Below are 24,602 nucleotides of genomic sequence, written 5' to 3' on the forward strand. Positions count from 1 at the left end.
GAATTGACATGCTGCGGAAAAAAACCTGCTGCGTTTCCGCGCAGATTTTTCCGCAGCATGTGCACAGCGGGTTTTTTTTCTCCACAGAATAACATTGTACTGTAAATCCCTTGCGGATCCGCAGGAAATCTGCAGCGTGTGCACAGACCCTAAAACCTCACCCTCCTTATCTATGAACTTTCCCAATATTTATGGCTACCACTGTTTATCACTCTCCCATATTGATAGTTCTGCTTCCCTTGTCTTATTACTGCCAGTACTGTTCTGTATAATATGTGACTCTTCACATGTTGTGTCTCACTCATGCTGGCATAATAATCAGATGAGTGCAATCCTTTGCATATTGGCCTGCACTCGGAGCAATGTTCTTCTATCAGGCCGGGCAGATCAGTGGGGTTTTCTCATCTGGACTCGCTTGCAATGTGACTGAACTCGGATGGGTCTGAGCAGAAAACATTGGATGCCATCCGGCCCATCAGTGCGACATTTATAAAGATACAATTCTGTAATATGGAAAACGAAAATGGTTCTGTAAAAGATTAATAGATCATGATTAACAAAAACTGGTTTAGCACAATAATGAGAAGTGAGAACAAATCCTCCCTGTGAAGATCTGATGTTGTGGGTTGTAATAATCACCTAGGCAGGTTACCGATGCAACTATTTTTATTCCATAAATCCAGGGTTGTACAACAAATCCATGTAGATGGCCAACATGTAATGTCCTCAGTCCACAATTTCCCCATCTGACATCTCCAAAACTCCATAGTCCATGGGGTCCTTTAAATGATGGTCCATCTTCTGGCGGCAGCGGTCGGTGTCTGGTACCTTCTGCTGAGCCTCTAGTCTAGTCCATAAACACATGCAGCACTCCCAGAGTGACGCGTAAATAGCAGTGCAGCGATTGGCAGGGAAGACCACAAGCGTATGTCCGGTGCTCAGCTTTCTCTGCACGTGTGCGGTATTCACAGTCATGGAGTGCACAGCACCTGTGGAGAAACAGGGTTAGTGAGTGCTCTTGTCCACTGGCCCAGCTGTCATTAGCAAGACTGCATGGACCAGGGCTCATACCACTGAACCCCCGCTCTGTTTGTGGGAAGAACACTACACAGACAACGCAGGGTAAGCGTAAAATAGTGTGGCCAAGCTTTACTGAACCACAACACCCACTAGTAAACAGAACAATTCCAGCACTGACCCCAAAATGGTGCACATTACAAGGTCTCACCCTTCCACTGACTCACCGGGATGCTAGTGGATGTTATGTCAGAGCTCTCAGGGCTGCTATTCCACCTGTGATAACACAGAAGAGAGGTCACAACAGGCGTAGGGAGATAACCGAAAGCAATCCTGTGTTCTTTCAGCCGGGTCTGACATACCCTCAGCTGGGATCCTGAAGAGTTTCTTGTCCGTTGAGTGTTTAGCAGAATGTATGGCTGGTGGCTGTTTGTGATGAGATGAGACCCCGTCTCTCTGTCTCAGGGTCTTTTTATACCTCAGGCAGGTAAGCTATTTTTAGAATTACCCAGTTTCCTTCAGTACACCCTCACAACCTTTCCCTATCTACATTCAAAGTCAACAAACTGATTCCAGAATATAAACAAACATCAGATAACACGTATCATTGTGCAAGTCGGTCTTCTTGACCCACAAGAATCCACACTTAAATCCACAAGCCAAATATACAGACAAAGTCAATTCCTCCAGGCCTGCAAAAACATAGCCATCTGGGCAATTAAGATATACTCTGGTTTCTTCACAGCACCTTTCTCGGTTTCTGCCATGGGGCGCAAGGCACCTTTATCTCCCGCGGTCCCGCTGTAGACAGCGAACGCAGCCTGCCGCAGCGCCGATGCTCGGTGGATGGAGCGCGTTGCTCTCTCAGCTGTGCGCTGCTGCTGGTTATCGCCAAACTGACTGCTGCAGCCCACGCTTTTCCTTTTATCTTACCCCGCCACCCCGGATCATGAGGTTGGTCCGGCTCCTCATTACTGCCCCATGCAACATGGGAGTCAGCCTCAACAGTTCCGGACCAGGCTCGGTACAGGTACCCACAGCTCGGTCTTCGTCTTTACAACATAACTATAAAGTTAGCGTGCACTCAAGTCCTAATGGTGAGGTGCAGGTGTAATGGACCAATAGGTCCTATTACCAATGATAATCTATTCACCGCACACTCAGAGGAATTTAATGCAAACAAGTGTTCATTTTATTATGTACAAAACATGTGGGAGCCAGAAAAGAATATAAAGCACCAGGTAGAAGCGATATAAATATTACGACGTTTCGGCTCAGTCCGAGCCTTTATCAGTTTATCGCTGCAAATAAAGAAAGATACATCAAAACTTATGTAGAAAAAAGACAAAAGAGAGAGTATACAACACCATAAATAAATCACATTATCCAAATATAATACAGTGATAAAAACACATACATATACATACAAATTATATTGTTTACATGGAGAACATAGATGAAATGGGCTCTTGCCCGGATTTATTTATGGTGTTGTATACTCTCTCTTTTGTCTTTTTTCTACATAAGTTTTGATGTATCTTTCTTTATTTGCAGCGATAAACTGATAAAGGCTCGGACTGAGCCGAAACGTCGTAATATTTATATCGCTTCTACCTGGTGCTTTATATTCTTTTCTGGCTCCCACATGTTTTGTACATAATAAAATGAACACTTGTTTGCATTAAATTCCTCTGAGTGTGCGGTGAATAGATTATCATTCGTCCTTACAACAGCACCCCCACCAGCAGTGTCACCGAGCATCTCCACCCCATCCCATGGAAGTGTTCAGCTCTCCATCACCCAAACCCTATAGAGAAAGAGTAAATACACTACCCGCCCACTGGCCCTGGTCCTGAATAACAGCATTTACAAATAAATGGCTTTTGAAACGCTGCATCTATTGGAGAAAAACTGTTAAAAAAGTGATGGTGGTGGCTGTTGTGCAGTACATGGTTCCCATCCACCACTAATTTTTCATGCGGGGCCATCCCTGACCAGCACTCACATTTTGCAGCCAAAATCAGGTGTGCACTGCGCAACGCCATCAGTGGCAAGGTACAGATAACTACCGATCCGTGGAACAATGAGCACGGGCAGGGACGTTACTGCGCAGGAGCTGTGGATAGTGATTAAACAAAAGACCGATGAATGGTTGGGGCCGCTGAACATAAGTCTTGGCCTGGTGGTGTGTGATAATGTGTGAAATCTGATAGCAGCTCTAGGCCTAGCCTGTTTGATGTACATCCCTTGCCTGCCACAAGTGTTAAATTTAGTTGTGCAAATCTTTATTAAAAATTACCCATATGTTAGAGCTGCTGCAGAAATTGTAGGACGTCTGTGCACACTTATGGCGTGCACACTTATGGCGCTCACACCCTGCAGCTTCTCGCCTGTCTGCCCTGCAGCGCCACTTCTGCCTTCTTGCTCAGCGCCTCATATGCAACGTATCAACAAGGTGGAAGTCAAGAGTTGAATACGCTGTAGACACTGCGAGCAGAAGCAAGCAATAATGGAGTTTCAACTGCAGCATGCACGGGTGAGTCGCTCTGTGGAACAACACCACTTCACCACCATGTAGTGAACACAACAGGGTGGCCCTCAGTCGCTCACGAGCATCACTGGAGCATGGCATGAAGGATATAGGACACAGACCAAACACCTCCCACAGAGTAACAGCTTACTCTAATGTCCTATAAATGACTGCCCTGTTCCTGATCTAAGGATCTGGGCTTTTAGGTGAGATGAATCTGTGCTGCACTTTATGTACATGCTCAGTAGTGAGGCAGTGCTGTGGGGTCAGGAGTCAGGGAAATGTCCTATAAATGTCCTATAAATGACTGTCCTGTTCCTGACCTAATGATCTGGGCTTTTAGCTGAGATGAATCTGTGCTGCACTTTATGTACAGGCTCAGTAGTGAGGCAGTGCTGTGGGATCAGGAGTCAGGGAAATGTCCTATAAATGTCTGTTCTATTCCTGACCTAATGATCTGGGCTTTTAGCTGAGATGAATCTGTGCTGCACTTTATGTACAGGCTCAGTAGTGAGGCAGTGCTGTGCGATCAGGAGTCAGGGAAATGACCTATAAATGTCTGTACTGTTCCTGATCTAATGATCTGGGCTTTTAGGTGAGATGAATCTGTGGTGCACTTTATCTACAGGCTCAGTAGTGACCAGTTCTGTAGGATCAGGAGACAGGGAAATGTCCTATAAAAGTCTGTCCTATTCCTGATCTAATGATCTGGGCTTTTAGGTGAGATGAATCTGTGCTGCACTTTATGAACAGGCTCAGTAGTGAGGCAGTGCTGTGGGATCAGGAGTCAGGGAAATGTCCTATAAATGTCTGTCCTGTGCCTGATCTAATGATCTGGGCTTTTAGGTGAGATGAATCTGTGGTGCACTTTATCTACAGGCTCAGTAGTGACCAGTTCTGTAGGATCAGGAGACAGGGAAATGTCCTATAAAAGTCTGTCCTATTCCTGATCTAATGATCTGGGCTTTTAGGTGAGATGAATCTGTGCTGCACTTTATGTACAGGCTCAGTAGTGAGGCAGTGCTGTGAGATCAGGAGTCAGGGAAATGTCCTATAAATGTCTGTCCTGTGCCTGATCTAATGATCTGGGCTTTTAGGTGAGATGAATCTGTGGTGCACTTTATGTACATGCTCAGTAGTGAGGCAGTGCTGTGGGATCAGGAATCAGGGAAATGTCCTATAAATGTCTGTCGTATTCCTGATCTAATGATCTGGGCTTTTAGCTGAGATGAATCTGTGCTGCACTTTATGTACAGGCTCAGTAGTGAGGCCGTGCTGTGGGGGCAGGAGTCAGGAAATATCCTATAAATGTCTGTTCTATTCCTAATCTAATGATCTGGGCTTTTAACTGAGATGAATCTGTGCTGCACTTTATGTACATGCTCAGTAGTGAGGTAGAGCTGTGGGTTCAGAAGTGAGGGACATGTTCTATAAATGTCTGTCCTATTCCTGATCCAATGATCTGGGCTTTTAGGTGAGATGAATCTGTGCTGCACTTTATGTACATTCTCAGTAGTGAGACAGTGCTGTGGGATCAGGAGTCAGGGAAATGTGTTATGAGTCACCGCAGGAGGCAAAAACAGAAATGCAAGCTAAGTCCAGAAGACCAGAGAGGTTGGCAGGTATCGGATTGCAGACCCCTGAACCTATCAACACAACTAGCAGTAGCCGTGGGGGGTTCCTACGATTCCCTAGACCCCTCGATCACAGCCGGAGGACTAGATAGCCTAAAGACAGAAAGGGAAATCTAAACTGCCCCAGAGCAGACCCCAAAGCAAAAGGCAGCCCCCCACATATAATGACGGTGAAGCAAGAAGAAAGAACACAACACAGACAGAAAGACTGAGCAAAGACGGGGCCCAAGCTAACTAGATATGAAAGGACAGGAAGGCTGCTGTCTGCAATCCGTGAAAAACCCTATGAAAATAAGAGCCAACAGACTGACGGTGAAAAAGGCCCTGAAGACGCTAGGCTTCAAAAAGACTATGTCAGTACTCAGGAATATTCTGAAGACAGAGCAACCGGCAAAAGGAGATTCAGCTCACCCCAGCAGGGAATGGCAGAATCCAGAAAAGCAAGGCAAAAAACAAAACACAAATGCAAAAAGGCAAAGCAGAAAACTTCGCTTTAGAGGAGCAGGAATCAGACTGGTGTCCTAGAAGTCCACAGAGAAATCACCCGCAGGGCAGAAGGGCGTCGGCAGCCTTATATCCAGTCAGTGACTCCACTCAGCCAGTCATCATCATTAGGCTCAGGTGCCTGATAATCAGGCTCACTACCTTCCCTCACCAGAATAGGGAGTTCACCAGACCTCAGTGACGAAGGGGAAAATTAACTCACAACAGTACCTCCCCCTTGAGGAGGGGTCACCGAACCCTCAACCACGCCACCAGGGCGATCAGGGTGAGCCCGATGAAAGGCACGCACCAATCTTTTGGCATGAATATCAGAGGCAGAGACCCAGGAATTATCCTCCTGACCATAACCCTTCCACTTAACCAAATACTGGAGTCTCCCTCTAGCCAGACGGGAATCCAGTATTTTCTCTACCTCATATTCCATGTTACCTTCAACCAATACAGGGTCCGGAGGTGCCACCCCAGGAACAACTGGTTCAACAAACCTCTTCAGCAAGGACTTATGGAACACATTATGGATTTTAAATGTGACAGGAAGAGCCAAACGAAAAGAGACCGGATTAATAATCTCCAAAATCTTGTAAGGTCCAATAAATCTAGGCTTAAACTTAGGAGAAGCCACCTTCATAGCAATATTTTTTGATGATAACCACACCATATCACCAATCTTAAACTGGGGACCAATTGTCCTATGTCGATTGGAAAACCGCTGGGCCTTTTCCTGGGAGAGAGATAACTTATCCACCACTTGGTCCCAGATCTGGTGCATTCTCTCCACCACAGTGTCAACACCTGGGCAGGCAGAAGGCTCCACCTGCCCTGAAGAAAATCGAGGATGAAACCCAAAGTTACAAAAAAAAGGTGACATCAAAGTGGCAGAACTAGCTCTATTATTTAAAGCAAATTCGGCCAAGGGCAAAAATGAAACCCAATCATCCTGATCAGCGGAAATAAAACATCTCAAATACGACTCCAAGGTCAGGTTTGTTCTCTCTGTCTGCCCATTGGTCTGAAGGTGAAAAGCAGAGAAGGAGAACTGAATTCCCAGCTTGGAACAGAAAATCCTCCAAAATCTAGACACAAACTGAAGTCCTCTGTCAGATACAATGTTCTCAGGAATCCCATGCAAGCGAACCACCTGTTGCAAAAACAGGGGCACCAACTCAGAGGAAGACGGCAACTTAGGGAGTGGTACAAGATGAACCATCTTAGAGAACCTATCACAAATCACCCAAATAACAGTCATACTTTGAGAGACCGGCATATCAGAGATGAAATCCATTGAAATATGGGTCCATGGCCTCCTGGGGACCGGCAAAGGCATCAACAACCCACTAGAGCGAGAACAAGATTTAGACCGGGAGCAAGTCCCACAGGACTGCACAAAATTCCTGACATCATGAGACAAGGTGGGCCACCAAAAAGAGCGACTCACCAGATCTCTAGTACCAAAAATACCTGGATGACCAGCCAATGCAGAGCAATGAACTTCAGACATCACTCTCTTCTTCCACTGGTCAGGAACATGCAACTTTCCACTGGGACAACGCTCAGGTTTGTCCTCCTGGATCTCTTGCAGAGCAAGTCTCAAATCGGGCGAGATGGCAGAAAGAACTACCCCTTCGACTAAGATGGTAGCAGGCTTGGTCACCACAGGAGAATCAGCAAAGAAGCTCCTAGAGAGGGCATCTGCCTTGACATTCTTAGTTCCAGGAAGAAAAGAGACCACAAAATCAAAACGTGTAAAAAGCAAGGCCCACCTAGCCTGTCTAGGGTTCAAGCGTTTAGCCGACTCTAGGTAAATCAAATTCTTGTGGTCAGTGAGGACCACAACTTGATGTTTAGCTCCCTCCAACCAATGTCTCCACTCCTCAAATGCCCATTTCATGGCCAACAGTTCCCGATTCCCCACATCATAGTTACGTTCAGATGGAGAGAACTTTCGGGAAAAGAAAGCACAGGGATTCATTTTAGATGTTACAGGATCCTTTTGGGACAAAACAGCTCCTGCACCAATCTCAGAAGCATCCACCTCTACCTGGAACGGGAGTGAGACATCAGGTTGCCGCAAAACCGGGGCGGAGGTAAATCTCCGCTTCAGCTCCTGAAAGGAAGCAACAGCCTCCGGAGACCAATTCAACACATCAGCACCCTTCTTAGTCAGATCAGTCAATGGCTTGGCAATACTAGAAAATTTTGCTATAAATTTCCAATAAAAATTAGCAAAACCCAAAAACTTCTGGAGGGCCTTCAAAGAAGTGGGCTGAACCCAATCATAAATGGCCTGTACCTTGGCCGGATCCATTTTAATAGTTGACGGAGACAAAATAAATCCCAAAAATGAAATCCTCTGTACTCCAAAAAGGCATTTCGATCCTTTGACATACAGAGAATTCTCCCTCAAGATCCGGAACACAGTCCGAATATGTTCCACATGAGAATCCCAATCCTTGGAGAAGATCAAAATATCATCCAGATAGATAATCAAAAATTTATCCACAAAGTCTCGGAAAATATCGTTCATGAAGCACTGGAAGACAGAAGGGGCATTAGTGAGCCCAAAAGGCATCACCAGGTACTCAAAATGTCCCTCCGGAGTATTAAACGCCGTCTTCCATTCATCCCCCTGCTTAATGCGGATAAGATTATACGCCCCCCTGAGGTCAAGCTTGGTAAACCAGCAAGCACCTCTAACTCTAGAGAATAGATCCGAAATCAGGGGTAACGGATACTGATATTTAATAGTAATTTTGTTGAGGGCACGATAATCAATACAAGGCCTTAAAGAACCATCCTTTTTGGCCACAAAAAAAAAACCGGCACCTAAGGGTGAAGAGGATGGTCTAATATGACCCATCTCCAACGCCTCCTTAATATAGGACCGCATAGCCTCGTGCTCGGGTACAGATAAATTGAAGAGCCGACCCTTGGGAAATTTACACCCCGGGCTCAGTTCAATTGCACAGTCATAACTCCTATGAGGAGGCAAGGACGCAGACTCATTCTCACTAAATACATCATAAAAGTCCGCCAAATAGTCAGGAACATCATGCGACTGAGGAGAGGTGGAAAAAACCGGAGCCTCACTAAAGGCACACCGACAACCCCAACTCACCACAGACACAGATTTCCAATCCAAAACTGGATTATGAATTTGCAACCAGGGAAACCCCAGAACAACGGCATCATGCAGACCATGCAACACCAAAAATCTGCAATTTTCTTGATGGTCTGGGGCGATCCGCATGATCACCTGGGTCCAAAACTGAGGTTTATTTCTCGCCAAAGGAGTAGCATCAATCCCCCTCAAAGGGATAGGCGTCTGCAGAGGTGTCATCGGAAATCCACAACGGTTAGCAAAATCCAAGTCCATTAGGTTTAGCGCTGCTCCCGAATCCACAAAAGCCTTGGCGGAAAATGTGGACAGGGAGCAGATCAGAGTAATTGCCAGAAGAAACTTAGGTTGAACACCACCAACAGAAAACGTGTGTGCAAAGCGTTTCTCTCGTTTAGGACAAACAGAAATAATATGCAAGGCATCTCCACAGAAAAAACACAGCTTATTACGCCTTCTGAACTCCTGACGTTGCGCCTTAGACAAAACTCTATCACATTGCATAGGTTCAGATGTCTGTTCAACCGGTGGCAACACCTCTCGTGCAATCCTGCGTTCAAGTAAACGCCGATCAACCTGAATGGCTAATGACATAGAATCGTCCAGACCAGAGGGAACAGGAAATCCCACAATAGTATCTTTTACAGCTTCCGACAAACCCTTCCGAAAGAGAGCAGCCAAGGCATTATCATTCCAGGTAGTAAGGACCGCCCACTTTCGGAACTTTTGACAGTACAACTCTGCAGAATCTCGACCCTGGTTCAATGCCAACAGGGTCTTTTCAGCCTGATCAATAGCATTAGGTTCGTCATACAACAACCCCAAGGCTTGAAAGAATGCGTTCACATTAGTCAGAATAGGATCATCTGGTTTCAAAGAAAACGTCCAATCCTGGGGATCGCCACGCAGCAAAGAGATGACAATTTTAACCTGCTGCGCGGAGCTCCCTGACGAGTTAGGCTTCAAGGCAAAAAATAATTTACAATTATTTTTGAAACTCAAAAATTTAGATCGATCCCCAAAAAATACATCAGGTATAGGGATCTTTGGTTCAACAGCATGCGAACGAGCAAGATGGGCGGAAATTCCCTGCACTTCCGCAGCGAGCTGCTCCACACGATCAGATAATTGCTTTATCTCCATTGAGAGAAAAAAAATTCCCCCTACGGCCTCAGAGATATAGAGGAAAGAATATACACACTTTTTTTTTTTTTTTTTAAACACAATTCTTTCCTGCTATTGAGTACCCTAAGATCTGCGGTATGGCGGGTGATTCTGTTATGATTGAGTCACCGCAGGAGGCAAAAACAGAAATGCAAGCTAAGTCCAGAAAACCAGAGAGGTTGGCAGCTATCGGATTGCAGACCCCTGAACCTATCAACACAACTAGCAGTAGCCGTGGGGGGTTCCTACGATGCCCTAGACCCCTCAATCACAGCCGGAGGACTAGATAGCCTAAAGACAGAAAGGGAAATCTAAACTGCCCCAGAGCAGACCCCAAAGCAAAAGGCAGCCCCCCACATATAATGACGCTGAAGCAAGAAGAAAGAACACAACACAGACAGAAAGATAGCTTGGGCCCCGTCTTTGCTCAGTCTAACTAGATAGGAAAGGACAGGAAAGCTGCTGTCTGCAATCCGTGAAAAACCCTATGAAAATAAGAGCCAACAGACTGACAGTGAAAAAGGCCCTGAAGACGTTAGGCTTCAAAAAGACTATGTCAGTACTCAGGAATATTCTGAAGACAGAGCAACCGGCAAAAGGAGATTCAGCTCACCCCAGCAGGGAATGGCAGAATCCAGAAAAGCAAGGCAAAAAACAAAACACAAATGCAAAAAGGCAAAGCAGAAAACTTAGCTTTAGAGGAGCAGGAATCAGACTGGTGTCCTAGAAGTCCACAGAGAAATCACCGGCAGGGCAGAAGGGCGTCGGCAGCCTTATATCCAGTCAGTGACTCCACTCAGCCAGTCATCATCATTAGGCTCAGGTGCCTGATAATCAGGCTCACTACCTTCCCTCACCAGAATAGGGAGTTCACCAGACCTCAGTGACGAAGGGGAAAATGAACTCACAACAGAAATGTCCTATAAATGTCTGTCCTGTTCCTGATCTAATGATCTGGGCTTTTAGGTGAGATGAATCTGTGCTGTACTTTATGTACAGGCTCAGTAGTGAGGCAGTGCTGTGGGTTCAGAAGTCAGGGAAAAGTTCTATAAATGTCTGTTCTGTTCCTGATCTAATGATCTGAGCTTTTAGGTGAGATGAATCTGTGCTGCACTTTATGTACAGGCTCAGGAGTGAGGCATAGCTGTGGGGTCAGGAGTCAGGGAAATGTCCTATAAATGTCTGTTCTATTCCTGATCTAATGATCTGGGCTTTTAGGTGAGATGAATCTGTGCTGTACTTTATGTACAGGCTCAGTAGTGAGGCAGTGCTGTGGGATCAGGAGTCAGGGAAATGTCCTATAAATGTCTGTTCTATTCCTGATCTAATGATCTGGGCTTTTAGCTGAGATGAATCTGTGCTGCACGTTATGTACATGCTCAGTAGTGAGGCAGTGCTGTGGGGTCAGGAGTCATGGAAATATCCTATAAATGTCTGTTCTATTCCTCATCTAATGATCTGGGCTTTTAGCTGAGATGAATGTGTGCTGCACTTTATGTACATACTCAGTAGCGAGGCAGTGCTGTGGAATCAGGAGTCAGGGAAATGTCCTATAAATGTCTGTTCCTGATCTAATGATCTTGGATTTTAGGTGAGATGAATCTATGCTGCAGTTTATATACATGCTCAGTAGTGAGGCAGTGCTGTGGGATCAGAAGTCAGGGAAATGACCTATAAATGTCTGTTCTGTTCTTGATTCTAATGATCTGGGCTTTTAGCTTAGATGAATCTGTGCTGCACTTTATGTACACGCAGGGCTGCCACTACGAATTTCAGGCCCCATGCTGGCGAAATTTTTGGGGCCCCCTTGAGACTCCGCCCAGGCTCCATCCCAGCCCCTCCCTCCACCCCTCAAACTGTCCGCAATCCCACCGCTCTCTCTTGGAAAAATTCCACTTCTCACCAATTACACATTAACAGTTCAAATCTCAAGATCACACACATAGCCAGCAGCTTTTGTTTTGGCAAAAGATTTTTTAAATCTGCCACCACGACAAGGTAGACTGTTTTGGTCAGGCCCTACTCTACTTTAACCTATTAAACATTTGTTATAATATCCAATGCAATTTAGGTACAGTATATTTGTAATTTATTTTTCAATTTTTAAAATGACCAATAATATCACATCCAAAGGGACAAATTCCACCGCACCATGTCCAGACCACATATTACCACCACATAGTGACCTATAATACTACATACAAGGAACAAATACAACCACACCATGACCAGACCACATATTACCACTACAGTGACATAATAATAGCACATACAAAGGAAAAATACCACTGCACCATGCCCAGACCACATATTACCACCACATGGTAACTGAATACTACAATACTGATCATTAATAAAAAAAAACCCATAATACTATCACCATAAGTGCCATTATACACAGGAGATCTGTACTTAGTATGCAATGTCTGTGTACAGGTAATAGTGATCACCAGTGACATTATGCACAGGACCTCTGTATATAGTGCCAGTGTACAGGTAATACAGTGATCACCGGTGACATTATGCACAGGACCTCTGTATATAGTGCCAGTGTACAGGTAACACAGTGATCACTGGTGACATTGTACACAGGAACTCTGTATATAGTGTATAGTGTCAGTGCACAGGTAATATAGTGATCACTGGTGACATTATACAAAGCCACTCTGTGTATTGTGTCAGTGTACAGGTAACACACTGACTCACCAGTGACGTCTCTAGGTGAAGTCCTTCAGCTTTGCTTTTCATCCTTCATCCAGCACAGACCACCATCATGTCTTCCAGCCAGGGATCGTCTCTGCAGGAAATAACACCGTTATCTAGAGCACCACTTGCAGAACACATTGCTTAATTTTTCCCAACTTCTACAATACACCAGATGAAGAAACAAAGGCGACATAGTGTCGCTCTGCACAGTAAAAGGACCTTCCCCCATTTAAAACCGTATTCTCAAAAAAATAAAATAAATACATCACTGCAGTAATAATATCCCTTATTTAGCCCCTATGGTAATAATATCCCCCATCCTGGCCCCCGTGTGTCTCATTCCTGGCTCCAGCAATATTTTCTCTCATCCTGCCCTCATGAGTATCCATTCTGCCCCCATATGATCTCCAGATCCTGCCCCATCTGTCTTCATCATATCCATCCTGCTGCATGATCCTGCCCCCTGTGTCTCGCATCCTACCCCCTCCTGTGTCTCACATTCTGCCCACTCGTGTCTCACTGTCACATTCATCCCCTCCTGAGTCTTACTGTCACATTCTGCCCCGTGCCTCACATTCTGCCCCCTCCTGTGTCTCACTGTCACATTCTTCCCCCTCTGTTATGAATGGGTCACCGAGGAGAAAAAAAGCAAAACAAGCTAAGTCACAGAAAACCAGAGAGGTTGGTAACTATGCAGATTGCAGATCCCTGATCCTACCACACAACTAGCAGCAGCCGTGTAGCGTACCTACGATGTTCCTAGACCCTTCGTCACAGCCGGAGGACTAAATAAGCCTGAAGCATGAAAAGGGGAAAACTAACTGCCCCAGAGCAGACCCCAAAGGAATAGATAGCCCCCACACATGTATTGACAGTGAAACAAGATGAAGGCACAAACACAGGCAGGAAAATAGGCTGAGCAAACGATGGGGCCCAAACTAACTAGAAAGGAAAGGAAAGGAAAGACACTGCAACCTGCAAAAAACCCTACAAAAATAATGTCCAACACTTCTGATAGCAAAATTAACCCTGAAGTCACTAGACTTCTCCCACTATATCAGCACTCTGAAATATTCTGAGACAGAGCAAAAAGAGACCAAACTAGTAAGGGACAAAAAGCAAATAGGCAAAATACTGATAAATAAGAGAGGAAATTCAGCACAGCCCCCAGCCGGGGCTGGCTGACCACACAAAAGACTGAATAGACCAACATAATCAAGTGTGAACATTAGTAGAAAAACTTAGCTTTAGATGACTGGAACAGAGCTGAAAACCAAGAGCTGACAAGCCAGAAGGAATTACCAGCAACTGAATAGGGCGTTGGCTGTCTTAAATCCAATCTGAGACTCCTGAGGTCCAATCGTCATCCTCATTCTCAGGTGGCAGATCTCCACTGATCAAATCAGCCTCACTACCTCCTGTTACCACCAGAGGGAGTCTGGAAGGAGAACTCACAACTGGTGAACCAGAGAATGAACTCCCAACAGTACCCCCCCTTGAGGAGGGGTCACCGAACCCTCATCCACGCCACCAGGCCGATCAGGATGGGCCCGGTGAAAAGCACAAACTAATCTATTGGCATGAATATCGGAGGCAGAGACCCAAGAATTATCCTCCTGACCATAACCCTTCCATTTGACCAAATCCTGGAGTCTCTGTCTAACCAAACGAGAATCCAATATTTTCTCTACCTCATATTCCACATTGCCTTCAACCAACACAGGGTCAGGAGGTGCTGCCATAGGAACCACTGGCTCAACAAACCTCTTCAACAGAGATTTGTGAAATACGTTATGGATCTTGAACGTAACTGGAAGAGCCAATCGAAACGAAACAGGATTAAGAATTTCCAAAATCTTATAATAAATCTTGGCTTAAATTTAGGAGATGCAACCTTCATAGGAATATTCTTAGACGACAACCAAACCATATCACCCAGTTTAAACCGGGGACCAATGGTCCTATGCCGGTTGGAAAATCGCTGGGCCTTTTCCTGAGAGAGTGACAACTTATCCACCACTTGGTCCCATATCTGCTGCATTCTCTTAACCACAGTGTCCACACCTGGGCAGGACGAAGATTCCACTTGCCCTGAAGAGAATCAAGGATGAAACCCAAAATTACAGAAAAAGGGTGACATCAAAGTGGCAGAACTAGCTCTATTGTTCAGTGCGAATTCGGCCAAGGGCAAAAATGAGACCCAATCATCCTGATCAGCAGATATAAAACATCTCAAATAAGACTCCAAGGTCTGTTTTTTTTCTCTCAGTCTGTCCATTGGTCTGGGGATGAAACGTGGAGGAGAAGGATAACTGAATTCCCAGTTTGGAACAAAAGGCTTTCCAGAATCTGGAAACGAACTGGACTCCTCTGTCGGACACAATGTTCTCAGGAATCCCATGTAACCGAACCACCTGTTGTAAAAACAAGGGCACCAACTCAGCGGAAGATGGCAACTTTGGGAGTGGTACAAGATGAACCATCTTCAAAAATCTATCACAAATCACCCAGATAACAGTCATTCTCTGAGAGACAGGAAGATCAGAAATAAAATCCATTGAGGAGAGCTAACTAAGCCTAAAGCAAGAAAGGGGAAATCTAAACTGCCCCGGAGCAGACACCAAAGTAATAAATAGCCCCCAAACATATATTGTCGGTGAGACAGGATGAAAACACAAACGCAGGCAGAAAAATAGACTGAGCAAATGATGGGCCCACACTGACTAGACAGGACAGGAAAGGAAAGACACTGTCTGCAATCACGCAAAAAATCCTGCAAAAAGTCCAACACGTCTGATGCACAAAAACACCGAAGTCGCACGACTTCGCCCCCACTATATCAGCACTCTGGTATATTCTGAAAGCAAATCAAAAAGAGACCAATATGACAGGGGACAAAACAAACTGGCACATGCAGTAACGTATGGGCGGTGATTCAGCACAGCCCCAGCTGGAGCTGGCTGACCCGCACAAAGCAGAGATAGACAAAACCAGATCAAATGCAAACAGAATAGCAAATGATCCACTTAGCTGAGCATGCAGGGAAAGAGCAGGAGACATCAGACCTCAGGAGGCACAGGAAGAAAATAAATCACCAGCAGGGATAGAGGGAGTCAGCTGTCTTAAATCCCAATCAGAAACCCCAGATCTCCAATCGTCTTCCTCATTATCAGGTGGCAAGCCTCTGTCAATCAGATCAGCTCCACTACCCCCAGTAACCACCAGAGGGAGCCCAGAAAGAGAACTCTCAATCTGACCAGCTCCACTATCTTCAGTAATCACCAGAGGGAAGCCAGAGAGAGAATTCACAACATGGTACCATGAGGATGTGTGTTGATTACAGGCGAATTAACAGTATTACACATAAAGACGCCTACCCATTACCTAGAATTGAAGAATCATTAGCTGCACTGAGAATTGCTAACTATTTTTCTACCCTGGATCTCACCAGTGGGTATTGGCAGGTTCCTGTGACAGAGGCGGACAAAGAGAAGAGAGTGTTTACAACACCAATGGGCCTGCGAGTTTAACTACATGCCGTTCGGGCTCAGTACTGCCCCAGGGACATTTCAATGGCTAACGGAATGCTGCCTAGGACATAAAAATTACGAAACTGTCCTGCTGCACCTGGATGACATCATTGTCTTCTCTAAAACCTATGAAGACCACTTGGAGCACCTGGGTGAGGTGTTCGAGGCCCTGTCTAACTTTGGCTTGAAAGTGAAGCCGTCCAAATGCCACCATTTGAAATCCAAGGTGCAGTACCTAAGCCATGTGGTGAGTGCGGAAGGCGTGGCACCAGACCCTGACAAAGTCACCTTTATCCGGGATTGGAAGAAACCCAGCAATATTCATAAAGTACGACAGTTCCTTGGGCTGATAGGCTACTACCGGAGATTCATCAAGAGCTTCACCAAAATAGCAGCCCCTCTGCAAGACTTGCTAGTGGAACAATTCAAAAAAGCCAAGAACAAGAATCTTCAGTTTGAATGGAATAACAAACTGGAAGACTCCTTCACGCGGTTGAAGGTGGCTCTCACGGGAGATGAAGTACTGGCCTATCCTGGCTATGACCAACCATTTGTACTCTACACAGACGCCAGCAAAGTGGGATTGGGAGCAGTGCTCTCACAGGTGCAAAACGGCAGACAAAGAGTGATTGCCTAAACCTGCAGGAAGCTTCATCCCACACTGAAAGGAACCCTGACAACTATAGTTCCTTTAAGCTGGAATTCCTCGCCATTGTCTGGGCAGTGACAGATCACTTCAAGCACTACCTAGCTTCCGCAAAGTTTACTATCTACACGGACAATAATCCGCTAACCCACCTGGAAACGGCAAAATTGGGTGCACTGGAGCAGCGATGGATCACCCAGCTGTCCAACTATGAGTTCACCATCAAGTATTGAGCGGGGCAGAAAAATGCCAATGCGCATGCGTTGTCCAGGATGTCCAATCCACCCGAGGGGGAAGAAGACCTAGAAGAGCTTGAAGAAGTTGAGTTACCAACCTTCCACCGTCCAGCTGCGGCCCAACGCTCCCAAGGAGTCAGAACTAAGCGCTACATCATGCAACAGGCCACGTTTAGTCCATTGCCCCATCATGACTGGGCAGAGAAGCAGGATGGCGATCCGGCAGTCTGCCTGGTAAAGGAGTTCCTGACGCAGGCTGATTCACACTCTGGCCCAGACGCTCCACAGGACACACGGCAGTTATGGAAAGAAAAAGGCAAGCTGTTCATCTATGAGGATAAGCTGTGTTGGAGGAGCATCAACTCACGAACCCATGAGCTATTTTGGCAAGTTGTGGTTCCGAGGAGGGATGCACCTATGGTTCTGGAAGCATATCATAATGGAGCTGGTCATTTCAGTTGGAAAAAGTTGGAGGTCCTGCTCCAGGAAATATTTTACTGGATCGGCATGCGAGGAGCCATCGAGAGGTGGTGTCGAGAGTGTGGTCCGCGCAATTTGCGAAGAAAGGACCGCAAAAACCTGCGAGCCTTATTGCAACCAGTCATTAAATAGCAGCCATTGGAGCTAGTGGCATTAGACCACGTGAAATTGACACCCAGCAGGTTGGGCTACACATACGCTCTAACCATTGTCGATCACTACTCCAGGTTTCTGGTCATTGTGCCTGTTAAGGATCAAACAGCGAGAACAGCAGCCAAAGCATTTCAGAAGTACTTTTGTCGACCGTACGGCTACCCCAAACGAGTGCTCACTGATCAGGGCCCCGCTTTTGAAGCAGAAGTGTTCCAGGAGTTTTGTAACCTGTACGGCTGCAAGAAGATCAGGATGACGCCCTACAATCCACAGACAAATGGCATGTGTGAGAAGATGAACCAGGTGGTAATTGACCTATTGAAGACTTTCCCCCTGGAAGAGCGGAATCTATGGCCGGAAAAGGTGCCGGATTTGGTGGATCTATACAACCATGTCCCAGGAAACTCCACCAATTGCAGCCCAGCCTCTCTGATGAGACCAAGACCTGGTAAGTTACCCATTGATTTGGATATGGGAGTTCTGACACCTGAGACAACATCTCCACACACAGACTGGGATACAGAGTGGCAGCAGCAATACCGCAAAGTGCAAGATTCTGTAGAACGAAGCTTGTCTCAAGCAAGACAGAAGCAAAAAAGAAACTATAATCAGCACGCCCCTGCAGTTCCCTTGTCACCGGGAGAACAGGTCCTCAAGATAAAGTAAGATGCACAAATTAAATGACCAATGGGAGGCTGAACCCTACACCGTCCTGCCTTCAAGTTTCGATAATACCAAAGTCTGCCTCATATGTAAAGATGGGGGAGAAACCTCAGTGGTAGTGTCAAGGGATCATCTAAAGCCATGTCCTGACCAACTAAAGGAAGGAATGGAAGATCAAGACATTCTTCAGCCCATGGAAGAAGAGGAGAAGAAGATCAGCACAGTACTCGGAGAGTTCCCTTCAAATTGGACACGAGTGAATCAGGCAATAGTTGTGCCTGTCTTGCTCTTTTGCTCTTTCCACAGCCAGTAGTGCCAGAAGGAGAAACCACTCAGGACCAACCTGAAGACTAGCAAGCTCTGGCAGCGGACACCACCCCAGCAGAGGAGCAACAGAATTTGACCCTCGCTAGCGGCGAATCTGTCATGCCCATGGTGAGCATCAGTAATAGTAGAAAGTCGGGTATACCTGTCCTACATAGAGTCACCAGTAGCGTAGCTGAAAAAGAACGCACTATACCAGTGGTAGCAAGCACAGTGAATCAGAGTAGGTCACCAGCAATACCAGTGCTACTCAGGTCTACATGTAGTACCCAAGGTCAAACTCCTATCAGGTTTTGTATGTAAGTAGATCATGCAAATAAGATACGTGAATGTGTAATGTAAATATGTAATCTAAATAAGTAACCGTTAAGCATATGTGCCTACAGAGACTCTGTAAGAACTTTTGAGCTATTCTATTTGACTTGCTTTAATGGACGATGGGTCACTGGACTCGTTGTGACCAAAACACTACTTGTAAATAGTTAACAATATGCTTCACGAATAACCAAGGGACAACGACGCATGGACTAATCATCAACAAGACTATTTTTGAGCTTTAATTTTTGTAGTTTTTGTGTTTGAGACGCTGTAAATGGTTATTATGGTTCACATGTTGTAATGATAACACTTAGTTAAAATTAGCACACGGGACTATGGAAACAAAGGGGAATATGGCACTCCAGAAATCCGGTTGCCACAGTGGCCTTGCCTCCCTCCCAGGGGGTGATGACTTGCCTGGAAGCAGAAAAGAGTTCCCTGGTCAGATAACTACAACACACACTTTCCCTACTCCAGACCAGAAGAGGGAGCTCTAAACCCTGTTATGGGGGCGCTTCCATGAAGTTTCTGGGCTGGAGGAGGGTGAGAGAGTCAGAGTCTGAGAGTGAGAGAAGCCTATACACAGTCCTGCACCTCCATTATCCCCATCTTTGATCTAACAATTGCCCTGGGGACTAGCTCCACCTGTGGGGAGCAGAACTATCTCTGCTGCATTGCCATTATACCCAGCGGTCTGAACTGCAGCGTCGGCCTACACCTAAGTTGCCAAACACCACAGGTGGCATCACGAACTTATGCCCACATAAACTTTATTCCTCATAAAACCTTATTTCACTGGACACTAGGGCCACAGACCGGGTCCCCGTTACTGTGACACTTCCCCTTTAAGTACCGACCCAATACCGCATATCCCACGGCCCTAGGGGTGCTCCACTTGCATGGGCTCATGTGCAGCAAACAGAAGTGTTGTGAAATACAAAGTACATTAAAATGTTACATAAGTTTTATAATATAATGAATAAATGAACACGCTGGGCCGAACTGGTATTCAGGCTGGACACTAAAGGTGTTTAGTGGTTGTAAAAAGTTATCACTAATTTTTAGTTGGGAGGGCCTGACCCCTAGGACTCCCACCAATTGTCAGAAGAGGGTGGTCCTGAAGTCCAAGTGTGAATGGAGCAGTAGTCAAGCGTGTGCACTCTCTCTCCATTCATTGCCTATGTGACTGCAGAAAAGAGGTAAGCCCTGTACTCCGCTGACTGTAGTTGTCTGTGCTCGACCACCTCTCCATTCACACTTGAGATTCAGGATCTCCAATTCTGGCAATCAATGGGGATCCCAGTGGTCTGCCACCTACTGATCTACCAGTAGGTGAAAAATTGTGACAATGTTTTTACAACTAGAATACCTTTTTAAGGGAATGCAAAGATTAAAGCTGCATAAAGTTTGGCGCCCAAGACTTGTGACCACCATAAGTCTAGATATTGATCAGATAGCAGTAATATTTTGTATTATTAGATCATTGAATATATGGGGCTTGTATTTGGACACTGTGCCACTTAAAGAAGTTACTCAGGAATTTTTTTTTTTACTACAGACCTAAAAAGTAAACGGCAACTAGATGCTAACTAACTGCCTGTTGTACACGGTGCCAGTTCAGTGCTGTTGTGGCACCTCTGAGGGTCCAGTCGCCACAGAGGTCCTGCACCTCATTCAGAGGTGTGGTATCCTACTCTAAGGTAAGGTGGGAGCACTACCCAGGACTCTAACATTCGCACCCAACACACACCAGTTCAGTCAGGGCATCTGGGTGTACCATTGGGGAGGAAGGCCTCATCCCAGGGTGGATAGGAAAGGGTGTTGGGGAGTGAGTGGGAAAGGTAGGGAAAAGGGGAGGAGCTTACGAGGTGAGAGTGAGTGAACAGTGACAGTTAGTGGGTAGAGTTAGTGTTGAGGTAAAAAGATTGTTCAGGAAAGATTCAATCAGTCAGTCCGAGGGGAGTGAGAGGAGTGGGGGCTGACAGAGTCTGAGGAGAGTTGGTGACGGGACAGCAGAGGAGAAGGATAAGAGTAGGAAGAGCTACAGAGAGAGTCGTGAGGAAGATCTGAAGGAAGCTCCTGGGAAAACAGAAGGGGTCCTTGAGGCACGAGTAGTGTGGAGCCATCCGTGGGGCCCGTATCCAGAAGTGGAAGGACCAGGTCACAGTGGGGGAGCCGGCCCCTAAGTCTAGTGGAGAATAACCAGGCTCAGCTAGTATGCCGGAGGCTGAGGTAGCTGTTAGTGCTTCAGCCGCAACCACATTCATTCCCTAAAAAGGCAGCCAGATAGGAGCTAGGGGACTCCGAGAACGTCGCCCGACAAGGTCCACGGCTGCTGGCTTGGGGACACTGTGAAGGCGCAGGGCAAAAGAGGTAAAGATCAGAGTAGTGAGATGGCCAGGAAAGGTGGACATCAAAGGGAGTCCTGGAAAAGTGCTTCCCAATCTACCTGGGAGTTTGCTGGGCCCCTCACCTGGAGGACACAGTGCCAAGCGGGTAACAATGTATACAAGAACAGTGAGTAAACCTTTGAAACTGCACCCCGCTGTGTCCCTTATGTCATTTGCGTCTCACCTGACATGCTCCTCACGCACCACCACAGCCACCATCTTAACTGATAACACCTTAACTGCCCTGGGACAAAGCTCTACCTGTGGAGAGATATAACATCTTGGCTGGATTACCACCGGTTACAGAGGATCTGGTCTGCAGCGCTGGTCACCCCTGACCAGAAACCACAGGTGGCATCACGACAAACATCCCTTACAAACTACCCCTTTCACCATCATCATTTTTCATCTACCCCATCATCATCACCATTTAATAATTTTACTGGACACCAAAGGCCACGGACCGGGTCACTGCTGCCGTGACATCCCCTTTAAGAACTGACCGGTATGGTACTGAGTAACCTAAGGCCCTGTGTGGTGCTCCAACTGGCGTCACGAACAGGATTTTGGAGCTCGGTAAAGCTGGGTACTAGTTCGTAGCTCGGGAAAGCTGGGCACTAGGAGCCCGGCAAAGCTGGGTACTGTGTGTCAGAGACTTCATTGTACTGTGTGCCAGAGACTTTAATATATTGTGAGTTAGAGACTTTATAATAATAGTAATGATAATCTTTATTTATATAGCGCCAACATATTCCGCAGCGCTTTACAATTTAACAGTTTCAAAACACAAGTCATAAGTAACAATGTTAACAATACAATAATTAAAGCAAAATAAGATGACCCTGCTCGTGAGAGCTTACAATCTACAATGAGGTGGGGGAGATACAAGGTACAAGTGTGTATTTACAATGGTGTATTTACAATGATGGTCCAGCCATCTTGAGGGAGTGAGGGATGGATGCAGATAGCCCATTCACAACACATGCACACTTACACATAGAATGACTTTGATTAGTGAATGTGATAGGCCGCTCTGAACAAATGTGTTTTGAGGGAGCGCCTGAAACTTTGCAAATTGTGGATTGTCCTAATTTCTTGGGGTAGAGCATTCCAGAGGATTGGCACAGCATGGGAGAAGTCTTGGAGTCGGGAGTGGGAGGTATGAATTAGTGCAGAGGTTAGTCAAAAGTCGTTTGCAGAGCACAGCAGTCGGTTAGGCTGATAGACAGAAATGAGGGAGGAGATGTAGGGGGGGTGCTGCACTGTGGAGAGCTTTGTGGGTGAGATCAAGTACTTTGAATTGGATCCTATAATGAATGGGCAGCCAATGTAAGGACTGGCGAAGAGCGGACGTGTCCGAGTACCGATTAGCCAGATAGATGACCCTGGCTGTTGCATTAAGTATGGACTGGAGAGGGGAAAGTCGAGTAGCGGGGAGGCCAATTAATAGAGCGTTGCAGTAGTCCAGGCGGGAGTGGATCAATGCTACAGTGAGGGTTTTTGTTGTTTCCATGGTGAGAAAAGGGCGGATTCTAGAAATGTTCTTTAAATGTAAGCGGCAAGAGCGGGCAAGAGATTGTATATGGGATGTGAAGGAGAGATTGGTGTCAAACATAACACCCAGACAGCGCGCCTGCTGTCGGGGTGTTATTGTGGTGCCACCCACGGAGAGGGAAATGTCAGATTTAGGGAGGTTAGTAGACGGCGGGAGCAGAAGAAGTTCAGTTTTGGAGAGGTTGAGTTTCAGATAGAGAGCGGACATGATGTTGGAGACTGCGGACAGTCACTGGCTTTCTGTAGTACAGCAGGGGTAAGGTCGGGGGATAACGTATATAGTTGTGCATCATCAGCATAAAGATGGTACTGAAAGCCATATCTGATGATGGTCTGTCCAATTGAGGCCGTGTAGACAGAGAAGAGAAGGGGGCCAAGGACTAAGCCCTGAGGTACCCCTAAAGCGAGATGAAGAGGAGATGATGTGGAGCCAGAGAACAAAACACTGAAGGAGCGGTCAGAAAGATAGGAAGAGAACCAGGAGAGAGCAGTGTCCTTACTGCCTAGTGACTGGAGCCTAGAGAGTAGGAGATGGTGGTCAACAGTGTCGAAAGCTGCAGATAGGTCAAGAAGAATGAGCAGAGAGTGGTCACCATTACATTTTGCTGTCAGAAGGTCATTGGTCACTTTGATGAGTGCAGTTTCAGTCGAATGTAGGGGGTGGAAGCTGGACTGTGAAGGGCCTAGAAGGGAGGGAGTGAAGAGGTAATGGGTAAGGCGGGAGTAAACTAGGTGATCCAAAAGTTGAGAGATGAAGGGGAGATTGGAGACTGGTCTGTAGTTGTTTGTGCAGGATGGGTCGAGAGCGGGTTTCTTTAGTAATGGAGTAACGATGGCGTGTTTGAAGGAGGATGGAAAAATGCCCGAGGAGAGGGAGAGATTAAAGATTGCAGTTAGATGAGTTGTGATGACTGGAGAAAGAGACTGGAGGAGACGTGAGGGAATGGGGTCGGTAGTGCATGTAGTCGGATGATAGGAAGAGAGAAGTCTGGAGACTTCTTCGTCTGTGATGGGATCAAATGTGAAAAGTGAGCCAGGGGAGATGCAGGAAGTGATGGGAGTCACAGCACTTGGTGGTTGGGAGCAGATTTCCTGATGGATATTATCTATTTTTTCTGTAAAGTGGGAGGCCAGGTCATCAGCACAAATGTCTGTGATAGGGGCTTGTGCTTTTGGCCTGAGGAGGGAGTGAAAAGTGTCAAAAAGTTTCTTGGGGTTGTTGGCTAGTGAGGAGATCAGGGTGGTGAAGTAAGCCTGTTTGGCAAGGTGAAGAGCAGCGTTATAGGTTCTTAACAAAATTTGAAGTGGATGAAGTCTTCTGGTGTGCGGGTTTTTCTCTAAAGGCGTTCAGCACTCCTAGAGCATCGCTGGAGAAATTGAGTTTGCGATGTGAGCCAGGGCTGTTTTACTCTGTCCGTGGAGTTTCTGAGGGTGAGGGAGCTACTTAGTCAAGGTTGCTTCTAAGAGTGTCATTGTAGTGATGAACAGCCAGATCAGGACAGGAAAAAGAGGAGATTGGGGACTGTGATGAGTGTAGGGAGTCTGAAAGTGTCTGAGGGTTAATGGCTTGTAGATTTCTGAATGTGTGGTAGATAGGAGTGAGCTGGGGTGGGCGAGGATTTGTGAGTGTGACTGAGA

At 46.3% G+C, this 24,602-nt stretch overlaps 1 long non-coding RNA gene across 2 annotated transcripts in view; it reads right to left on the reverse strand.

Annotated features, from left to right (window-relative positions):
* Positions 1–648: 648 nt before the first annotated feature.
* LOC141071271 (uncharacterized) overlaps positions 649–24,602 on the reverse strand; it is a 48,967-nt gene continuing 25,013 nt past the window's right edge. The window contains exons 2-4 of one of the 2 annotated variants that reach the window (XR_012226676.1): positions 12,671–12,761; positions 1,245–1,293; positions 649–989 (exon numbers count right to left, since the gene is read on the reverse strand). This is a non-coding gene — a long non-coding RNA (uncharacterized lncRNA). Of the gene's footprint in view, positions 1,294–12,670; positions 12,762–24,602 lie in introns of both variants that reach the window. The other variant, XR_012226675.1, reaches the window with a different exon arrangement.

Source organism: Dendrobates tinctorius, unplaced genomic scaffold (genome assembly GCF_039654945.1).
Source record: "Dendrobates tinctorius isolate UK_male_01 unplaced genomic scaffold, ASM3965494v1 ptg000014l, whole genome shotgun sequence".
Lineage (NCBI taxonomy): Eukaryota > Metazoa > Chordata > Amphibia > Anura > Dendrobatidae > Dendrobates > Dendrobates tinctorius.